Consider the following 6,000-nt stretch of genomic DNA (forward strand, 5'->3'; position numbering starts at 1 on the left):
ATCGCTCGGTAAGGAACCATGATATGTGCAATACAATGATATGGCACATTAATTCTCTCCCGTACATTGTCACGGAAGCATGAATGTGACACACTCGAAAACGACAGGAATGCAGAAAAATAATATAACCCCCTGTAGTACAGACCGTGACTGCAATGGTCGAAAAGTCGTTCACGTGACATAGGAATTTGGGAAATGCTGTTTAGTATTCGCGGACGTGAATGCGTTAAAGTATAAGCAAAGTCTAAATGTTTTCGGATACAGATAATCTTTTTTCATGGGGTTTAGCTGAGCAACATAAGCGCTCAAGATTTGAGAGTGAATCAGCCCTAGTGATAACCGGTCGACTGAACGTCGATGTAGCGTACACTTCAAGAGTATGTCTACGCAGATTTTGTGAAATATAGAGTTGTCTGGATATTGTGAACACTGAGTTTGTCACAAGCATCGCATATTGGTATGCATCTGGAATAGGATATATATTGAAGTATGCCAGGAAGTATTCGAGTAGAAAATGGCTTCTTACACCACTAACACAAGTGCAAATGATTTTATACTACTTCTATACTTAACGGCAGTGTTGCGATCAAGTCACTACCTTCGAGTCACGAGTCATCTCGAGTCATTGCAGATTTTGACTCGAGTCAAGTCAAGTCACTCGATTTTCAAAGGTGACTCGAGTCAAGTCAAGTCACCCGATTTTTGGAGATGACTCGAGTCAAGTCGAGTCAAGTCAAGTCAAGTCACGAGTCAAGTCATTATTCGAGTCAAGTTGAATTTTCAAAGTACAAGACATGATTCAAAGTCATTGCATCATGCTAACTGTTTTATATACAGATGGAGTCCCCATTTAATCTGAATTGAAGAACGAATCAAGAGTTGATTGTACAATGTACACTGTACACGCAAGGAGGCGCTTATCGCTCATGCATACGTAGAACTGTCAAACTACGCAAGTATAGCAGTATAGCCTCATTCTATAACATGGGTGGGAAACTGCGACTCGCGAGCCGCATGCTACTCTTTGAGCCTTTGATTGCGGCTGTTCAACGAGTGTGCAATGTGCATTCGGTGATAATGAACGTAAGCCACTGTGCCTTTTCCGTCAATATTCGCCCAATAATCACATAACTAGAATTGAAACGGCATTACGAAACCAAACACCAAAACCCTAATTGCCACGAGTTACCCAATAAAGACATATTTACGAAGTATTATGATTACCGAGCTCCGGACTGTTAGACGTCTTATCAGCCCGATTTCAAACACCTTCCGCCAAGGCGGAGACGCATCGTATTATACCACTCAATAATATACTTCATTCGATACCCTACATTTCCTTGTGACGGAATAAATTTAGTATATATCAATTTTTGGGTTGTGACTCTTTCAAGGCAACGATTTTTGATATGCGACTCGCACGTGAAGCCGCTCTGCCCACCGCTGATCTATAATTATCGGCCGAAATATAGGATAACATATGAAACATCAGAAAGTTCAAAAAATGATATGGAGCAATAGTACCCTACCCACATATATATTTATGGCATACCATTACAAACGTATGGACGATATCCGTTCGATTTAAAGCACACAAGAGGGTTGGTTGAGGTGAGCAAGTTTACGACAACGTAAGCTATAAGCTCCGATCACTGCGTTAACGATCAATTCATTAGTGATGTAACAATGGAGGCTCGGTAAAAGGCACAATCATTGATTGATCGGATAAAAATCCAAACTTATACAAGATACGGCGATTTAGTCGACATCGATTACTTGATGACTTGAAATTGACTCGTAAATTTTGCTTCGAGTCACGAGTCAATCTGCATTTCTGAAGCGTCGAGTCAAGTCAAGTCAAGTCATTTTTGCAAAGTGACTCGAGTCAAGTCAAGTCATGCGAAAAAGGTGACTCGAGTCTGACTCGAGTCAAGTCATGACTCGAGTCATCCCAACACTGCTTAACGGTTTTTAAGTAAAGCTACATACTTTTTATACAGTGCATTTTGTAATTTAGATAGTAGTTTTAGGTAGGCTTTCATCACTTTTACGAGTGAAATTTCACAACAACCTGGCAAAATACTCCCTGTCTCGAGTTTACTGACTGTGTTTCTTCCAAGAACGGTAGGTTACCTATATTCGTGCCTATGTCAGTTAATGTTATTCGCGCCAAGATGCATCTTTGAAGCCCAACAGCGAATATTTCAAATCTGCATTTTAAAACTATTTACTTACCTAATAACCTTTCAGAGTACTCACATTCTACTTGAGTACGCTAATAATGCTGACTAACTTGATCACATATTGAGAGTTTAAACCAGGCATGTCAAACATACGTCGCGCGATGCCATGGCGGGAGAATGAAAATATGCTACAATTATCCAGCACATTTCCATCGAATGTGAGGATTTTTAATAAGAAATACCTTCAAGTAGGACATTGCATATGGTCCCTCAAGAAATTATACATCGAACATCTTCACATTATAACCGCCCGGCGACAATATTAATGTGTCTTCCCTCAAATCACTTTTAGCAAAAACAATGTGATATTGACTCAGAATCCCGTGAAGGGCAAAAAGTGCAATCGTAGTGCAGTATTTTCAAGGAAAATGGACGGAAAGCTATATTATTCACAGAAGCGAAAACGCCAGTGCTCAAAGAGTATATTGCAAATATCTGTGTTCGCATTCGCACTGCCATTAGGCTAGCTTCTGACTAATAGGTGAGATCCGACATTCATTCCAGGCCTTGATCTCGTCAATGAAGTGCAACAACAGTCAAGAATGCGTGCCATAAATTTTGCAAAGAGGTGAGAGGTGATGACTCATGACCTCGACACGACAGAGATTGGAGTGCAATGGTACCTTACGTAAAGATCTTTTTGCTGCAGTTTTAATGCGTTTGCTTTCTGAGGAAACGACTGCTGCCCAAGTGTGTATTTCACACATTCAATTTAAATCTGAGGTCACGTCATAATCAAAGCGCAGTGCCCCTTTGAAGGGAATTTCCCTTTCAGTACTGACCTTGTTCAGATATAAAGCTAAGCTTGCTATTGCTGGTAGCCAATTTGCTGTCTGCTGGATGATGTTGTATGTTTTTGTGTGGTTCAGGATGACAAATCAGATGAGATGCTTGCTTTCTGTAGTAAAGCAATTTGGGATTACATTTGATTGGTATGGAATTTTGATCACACACGTTTTCCATGTTGAATTCGTACCAGCCTGTGCCATATCGTACATATGTACCAGTAGTGCAGCACTACCGGTGTACGGTATCAGCTCGGTTCAGTTTATACTTGGTGGGATGCGCGACAGAATGCCACGGGGATCTTCGCCCTTCACAGATCTCAGTTTAAAAGCAAATAACTATACACACTATAGACCCCGTAACACTTAAGAGCCCCTGTTTCAGTTGTTTATAACTGTGTTCCATGATAGATAAATTAGTAGTGTACCGTATGGGTATGACAGTATAATCTGTAATGAAATCGGCAAGTCATTGCATGTTTCCAATTCCATTCTTTGCGAATAACCATGTCGCTATATAGAATAAAAATGTTACATATCTCTATAGGCTTGATCATAACGAATGGGTCGGGGCGAAACAGTGTACCTTAGTTTTTACTCAACACCGCAGCAGTATCGTTAAAAAATGGTTAATTCTGGAGTCGAGTCGGAATGATGACCTTTTTTTAGTCAACACAACAAGATTACCAGTAAAATAGCTGTTTTCGATTCCGGTGATCTAACTTTTATGGTTTGTAAAAAGTGTCGATGATTCTAGTATCACTCATGATCAACGCCCTCTCTAATTTTTGACGAGTCAGCGCACACTCACCAAGTCACTGCGCAGACCCTGGGAAAACAGTGCATAACGACTAAAAAAAGGTCATCACTTCGGATTTGTTGTGCGCAACTTAGATTTCTGTGCGCAGAGACCATATCAGCACTGTGTATTTGCGCACGTTCGCAGCTTAGAGGGAACATTGCTCATGATGACATCATAGCACATAGCAGCATAGAATGATTTTGAAGGTTCACTTCATATACGTACGTTTTATGCTGCCGTAAAAAAATGCAAGTTTTACCCCACATTACAGATAATTTGGCATTTTCGACTATTGCAATATGTGACAATGACTGCTGTGGGTTGATCACGACCTCGCGGAAATGGCATCTTCACACACGTGCGTAGCTTGGGGCACGTGTGTGTTTGGGATACTCTCATACGATCACTCGGGAGTTTCAAGGCTTTTAAAATATATCGAAATATAGCTCTTGGTGGAGAGGAGCACGTCATTTCCGTGCTTGAAAAAACGTCCCTCAATTCTCGGCTCGAATGAATCAAATTAATACTCGATTCGGATTCAGGTCGGCATTGTCCATTAGGTATAGTAGGCCCTATACCAGGGGTGGACAAGTATTTTTTACCGCGGCCCAAATGAGAAGTAGAAAATACGTTGGCGAGCCGAGGGATAATATTTAGCTATATTCTGAAGCATATGTTAATTTTATTTCTAAATTACATTGTTAATAAATGCTACTCAGTGAATGTGTTGATGTTAGATAATGAGAAACTGACGGTTAATTAAAAAAAATATCTATTTGCCGTCATGCTTCGAAACAATGTTAAATATGATCCATTTTGAACTATCTTTAAACCCGTATCCACGTTATACTATTAAGACACTAAAAAGGTGGTTCTCAAACTTTTTTAGGCACGCCCCCCTTTATGATAGTGAAAAATTTCGCGCCCCCTTATCTTATCCCAACGGATAGTTTGATGGCATGGAAGGTGATGGCTGTTGATGAGAGAATTCTAAAATATCAAAGTCAGACAATACACAGTGCAATAACTATGAGCCATGGGGTAAATCGCGTCTAGCGCGAATTTTTTTCATTTGACCTCGGTTTCACGCCCGCCGGTTCGAGAACCACTGCACTGATCTGTATCTGGGACAAAGCTTATTGTCTGGGTCGCTGACTTTCGAGCAGTGTGCAGCTTAAATAGCCATGATGTTGAGCGAAAGCTTGCAGTTTTTATGAAATTCGCCTTCCCTTGACCGAGTGTCTGTCTTAGTGTTTTTGTCATAAGACAATAAGACTTTAATTAAAATCCTAAATCTCGGCGACATGCTCGGCACAAACTAAAAGGTGTAACTCTTCAAAACACAGACTGTATAATACGTAATGCGACAATGGCAACAAAGATGGTTTGAACTATATGGAAAGAGTGATTTCTTGCGACATTAATACTAGTCATACTTTGCTACATTGACATTATTTTGAATCTGGATTACGCATGTTAGGTACGTAGGCAGCGTAATCATGGCGAATTAATTAACAGGCTTCAAAGTAAACGAATTTCCTGTCCAGTTGATACAGCCTATGGTTTTAGTTTACGTATCAACATTCAAAAAGCAGGTTTTATGTTTTGAATTCCAAGCATCCTCTCGCGGGCCGCACAGAATAGCTCCGCGGGCCTCACTTTGCCCAGGTCTGCCCTATACTATTAGTAAGTATAGAGTAGTATGAGCATGGAAAACAGTTTTCCATGGTATGAGAAACCAAGAGACTACTCAAACGCGTGCATTACAAAATTGTTCAAAAAAAACAAGCAAGGATATTTCTAATCGCGCGCTAATTCCCACCATCTTTGGAAGTACCTTTAAATAATGCATGTCCACATTTTATTGATTTCTTTCACATTCAGTCCCGAGGTTGGTATTCAGCATTGATATAGCCTAGTATCCTCGAATTTGATTTGAATGCATTTCGGAGATATTTGATGGGCTGAAATTATAAATCAGAATTATTATTGAATAATATATTCATACTGAAAGGCACCCGAATATTTCTGCTGACACTCGTCAGGGGCAATCTTGAGAGTTTCAAAGAACAATGTATACCGCCAACTAATAGGAATATATAATTCAATTATATATTGAAGTTCTACCCTCAAAGAATCTCTTTAAATAGTATTGAGTTGCATTGATGTT

Source organism: Botryllus schlosseri, chromosome 2, assembly GCF_051294905.1.
Source record: "Botryllus schlosseri isolate E-star chromosome 2, Bs_hap1, whole genome shotgun sequence".
NCBI classification, from domain to species: Eukaryota; Metazoa; Chordata; class Ascidiacea; order Stolidobranchia; family Styelidae; genus Botryllus; species Botryllus schlosseri.